Source organism: Triticum aestivum, chromosome 3D (assembly GCF_018294505.1).
Source record: "Triticum aestivum cultivar Chinese Spring chromosome 3D, IWGSC CS RefSeq v2.1, whole genome shotgun sequence".
NCBI classification, from domain to species: domain Eukaryota; kingdom Viridiplantae; phylum Streptophyta; class Magnoliopsida; order Poales; family Poaceae; genus Triticum; species Triticum aestivum.
This window is the reverse complement of record NC_057802.1, coordinates 544,943,854-544,949,440: the sequence shown is the minus strand read 5'-3', so window position 1 is coordinate 544,949,440 and position 5,587 is coordinate 544,943,854.

Sequence of the window (5,587 nt, the reverse complement as noted above, 5' to 3'; positions counted from 1 at the left end):
TGGTGTGCCTGCCATCCTACAATATAGGCCGTCCGATTTATATCTGACGGATAGGAAAGAAACTATGGCAATTTTGCAAAAAGGTACCCACACACCTCTCCACATTTGCAAATAAGGCCTTCCCTCGTTCATCCTTTTCTCTCACAAGATAAACAAGTCATACAAATGCATCTTGATGTTACGTGCAACGCACGGGCATCTTGCTAGTAAGAATGAAAACAAACGACAAAAAAAATATTTGGACGGTGGTTCGAAGTCATGACCGCGGGCACAGCGGACAAGGTGGCCTTGTATTGGTATGCTGAGCCGTCTGTTTTAACACACAGGAGTTGGTGTGGTGATTATACACACACACACGCATGCACACGAACTGCATCCATGCAACACTCACACAAACACATGCACCCACGCACGCAACACTCACACCTACACACGCAGCCACGCACGCACGCAACACTCACACGCACACACGCACGCATGCATGCACACACCAGTACACCACACGACCAACACACACTCTCACGCTCAAGTGCTCAACTTACACGTGCATGCGCACACATCAGGCCCTGAATGACACCTACACAACCAGGTGATTCCCGCGCACGGGTTGGAGCCTTGTCACGCCTGCGTAAATTTGTGTTTATCTGACCTTTTGCCTATGCGAACTGACAGGTGGGACCCACAAGGAATGTGGTCAATTTAACTAGTCAACATGGCGCCACGCAGACTATTTGGCCGGTCAACAGAGTGCAATCCGATGCTGAACTGTGAGCAAGTGACCGTATAATCACCGCAAAACGTATATAGTGACCATAATCAGCTTATTCTGAAGTTCGGTGACCGTATTACGCTTTTCTCTCTGTAGGCCCTCCAAAACTACATCTCTACATGTTCTCGCATGTTACATCTAACAACTATGCAATACAGCACTACTACTACACTCTAACACAATAAATCATATGTGTTTTTAGTTTTACTAGATATCATATTGTTACTTATAATTATCCAGTTTGCATACATTAAAATTGCCTTTGAAATGTATGGCCAGTATCATCTACTGGGCGGGAAAAATCCCGCCCTTTCCTGTTTAATCGGGTTTGTATCGATGGATCGTGCGAAACAGCAAAACTATAGTACTATACAGTACTACAAGTGACAGTTCACTGAGTCGTCGTGTCGTCTACTCCTCCGTCGTAAGAGTGGAGCGCTCGCTTTCATAAATCTTCTAGTCCCTTTCGCCGACATGTGGGACATCAAACTACCGGGTCCACGTGCCATACCGGAATACAGTGTAGAGCAGCCGGGGTGAAGCACCCCAGTCATGGCGCCGGCGTAGTAATGAGCAATGAGGCGTCAAATCACAAGCTGCACCTTTCCCGCAGTTAAGTTGGAGGGACGAAGCAACCATCATTTCACTCGTTGCTGAATCCGCTTCTCCCTCATCTTCTTCAACTTAACCACGTGTTGCTTCTGCCGTTGTTCTGCCTCATGTGGGACACGGATCGGCTTGGTAAAGCACTGACACGTGGGACCGCATGTTAGCAAACCGCCAGGACAACGTCCTCCGAAAATAAGAAGCCTAATCCTAGACTTACAAAGGGCTACGTAGCTGCTACGTATACTTTCCATCTAATCTATATATGCCCCCCCCCTGATTTTCAGGTGGGGTGGGCCTAATCCTCTCCTTTAATCCAATCAAATAGTCCCACATCACATCAGTTCGTAACTTTACGTAAACCATTACGTGGATGTAGCATTGCTCAAATAAGAAACCTCCCCCGCCATCCGCGCGGCAAAATCACCTCCTTTTTACTAATCTTGATTCTATAATTTTTTAGATCAATATAATTGAGATTTGTATAGATAGCACACAGGAGCAAAACCAAGTGGTACGGTTAAGGGCATCCACAATGTGTAGCCAAATGTGAAAATAGCTTTTGGCATCGTGGGAACCATTGTGGACGGTGTTGCCAAAGCCAAAAAGATGGAACCGAAGCTCCCTGATTGATTGATTGAAGGAATAGAAAAATGCAATGTCTCTCCTCTTTCTCCCATGCTTGGACGCATGTAGTACAGTATAGAGCACGGAGTCTACTCCCCTGTCCCTTCTATCACGAATCACAAAGCAGTGAGGCGTCAAATCACAAAAGCATGGACGAAGCAACCATCATTTCACTCTTCGTTGACTCCGCTTCTCCATCGTCTTCTTCGAGAAACCATCTCACCGCACTAGTACTCCTAGTAGTACTAGTAAAGGACTTCCTGGATGCAAATAAGGCGGTTGTCTCGGCTTGCAGGCGGCACTTGCGAACGACTTACCGTGGTCTCCCTCAATGGTGTTCTCCGTCGAACGCACTACGCCAAACCACCAAAAAAAAAAGATATCATCGACGTCACCGCAATGGGGAAGGAAGTCAAATATAGTTACTACCTCCATTTTTTTACACAAGGCCAGTATATCAAAATTACAATTTGCAAAGGGCCACTAACACTAATCAAGGCAAAATTGATGGGGTTAGCAACCAAGGACATTAATATCCCCTGCATGCATGCGGAAGTGAGAAGGTTGGTTTGTATGGCGCTGCATTAATCAAGCGATGAGGAGTGAGATGGTTAGCTCTTTGGTCTTTGGAGAAAAAATACGCATTAATTGACACGTGAAACGAGGATTTGTATCGATTAAATCCCGCGAAGGAAAACCCCGCCTTTCTTTTTTGACACTAGTACTCCTAGTACGTACGTACTTATCCTGTTTGGGTCTAGGCCTTGCATTGCCAAACTTCGCCACACATTTTTGCCAAGCTTGCCTAAAGTTTTCAAAATGAGAAGGAGGTACACTTGCGCACGGCTGTCGCGGTCGCACCGCACCCTCACATGGTCGCTCCTGCACGCCGTGGTCGCACTGCACCCTCACACAGTCGCTCCTGCACGCCGCAAACCCAACCAAGGGAACACACCCTCACTGACACGTGTTGTCGCATGTGAACAAACCAAACTCAGCCATCCTATCGCTGACACATAATTTTCGTTCATAGAGTATGTTTATCCAACCGCATGTTAGGGAGTATCCGTACGGCCCGTGCGGTGGTCTGTTGGGGAAGAAGAAGAGGTGAGGAAGAAGGAAAGAAGGGTTAGGAGACGTAGGATATTCATCCAACCGCCTGAAATGGTAGACTGACCCAAGTCAGGCGACTTGCATAACAAATATATATTTTTACACAGCAAAAGATCCATAAAAACAACAACATAAAGAAAAACTATCACTGCTCGCGGAAAGAGACGGCCTCGTCGTCTTTGGCTGCCGGTGCGAACCAGCCATCGCTACCGACGTGTGTCTCCGCACCGTGGTTGTCCTCGGTCTCCAGCTACTCGTTCAAGCGGAGTGTGCGGGCGCTCTGCAAGGACGAGAGCACAGCCCGGTTCAACTCGAGGACGTCCTGTTCCGCCTGCAGGAGAGCCTCGATGGCAGCGGCATCCACGCGCTCCGCGTTGAGTCGAGCCTCCGCCGCCCGGTTCAAGTCTAGGACGTCCGGTTCCGCCTGCAGGAGGGCGTCGATGAGAGCGGCATCCGCGCGCTCTGCTTCAAGTCGAGCCTCTGCCGCCCGGTTCAAGTCCAGGACGTCCGGTTCCGCCTGCAGGAGGGCCTCGATGGCAGTGGCATCCGCGCGCTCCGCCTCAAGTTGAGCCTCCGCCGCCCGGTTCACATCCACGACATCCGGTTCCGCCTGCAGGAGAGCCTCGATGGCAGCGGCATGCGCGCGCTCCGCGTCGAGTTGAGCCTCTGCCTCCCGATCCTCCTTTAGTATCGCCATGTTGAACCGCTGGTCCGCCTGCACCATGGGGGACATGGACGCCGGCACGAAGTCGACGTCCATCGTCTCATACCCATCGGGGGCCTTCTACGCCGCGACCTCCGCCATGAACATTGGATCGGCTTCCTCCTCCTCGTAGCTTGGCTCCAGAGAACTCGGGGATTGGCCCGCCGCAAAGCGAGCTTGGGAACGGAGGTCTGTGGCGCCGACCGCCGCCGCGATTTCTGCGCGGCGCTCCGGCGTCAGCATCTTGTAGTAAGTGATCTTGCGGCGCACCATGGCTTTCAGGCGAACTAGGGGACGCTTGATGCGGGCTAGGGGATCGAAAGGTGGGGGAATGGGCTGGAGATTTGGTGTGGTTTTAGGGCAGTGGCTGGCGTAGGCCGAGCAGCGAAGGTTCTGGTGTGAATAGTGGTTCCGGTGACGACCGGTCAATCGGTTTTGACTGTACATCGCTCTTGTCGCGTTCACGTTGCAGCCCGACACGCTGGACCCTCCACGTCGCTCACCGAATGGAACGCGCTTCGTCTTGCGTTTTCGCTCGCTTGTGGGACCGCAGTTGAGAGCAAACCGACGTCCCTCCCCCTCCCCCGCCCGCGTCATTTATTATACCACCACTCCCTCCGTTCTATGTGGAGTAAATAAAAACAGAGGGAGTATACTACGGATGAGGATCCCCTGACGTGGCCGAACCCATTGAGTAACTGACATGCGGGGCCTAGCAAGCATGGGGTCCGCCAGTAAGTGACCGAAAGGGAGGGTAAGGCAGGGATACCTACGTCAGAGGATCCACTTCCACTATACTACTTTGACCAAATGTTAGAGTAATAATATATGACATGCAACTTACACAAATGTTAGAGTAATAATATATGACATGCAACTTACACAAAGCATACAGGGTTTAATGCGTTTTTCGAGGCTAACTTTGACCAAATGTTAGAGTAATAATATATGACATGCAACTTACACAAAGCATACGGTCAAATTCGTATGTGAAAGGAGTTTCCAATGATATAATTTTCACATTATACATCTCATGTACTATTAATCTTGTCAATAGTCAAATTGGAAACCATCTCGAGTACAAATCTAGGAGTACGTACGAATTTAATAATATTGATTGGGCGTTGTTGAATGTTGATACCTTTTTGGTCAAAGTAGAGATACTTTGACTACACATAAAACTTATATGTAAACTAGAAAGGATAGGGGGAGTATATTGTACGTTCAAAAACGAAACGAACATTGAATACCCTTTATATATGATTTGCGGATGCTATGATCACCGGTTGAAAATTTTGAATCCGCCTTAGGTATCACGTGCCCCCACTCGTTCCCTCTCGATTTCATCTCGGGGTCCGGAGATCTATTGAAAGAGGACTAGGGTGGGTACATGCGAATGATACTCGGCGGAATGTTCAAATGAGGCATGCGGGAGGATGGACTCGACTGGAGGGCGACATGATCGATGGAGAAGAGGGTTGGAGAGGAATGAGAAATAAGCAAACGCCACATGATTATACTTGAACGGCTCAAATAAACAATAAGTTGTCTCGCTTGGCCTACATAGTGAAAGGCCTAATGCGCAACGCGGAGCACCGACGCTCGAATATGGCCGGGAAAACAGGGAAACCGACATGTGGGGCACACCCGTCGAGACGACGTAGCGCGGACTAGTCCAATGGAGGAGCTGGTCCACGACCTCCTCACCACCGACAACCGTTCATGTGGGTCGTTGGGGCCAACAACGGGGCGCAGCTCCAGCACCGCCT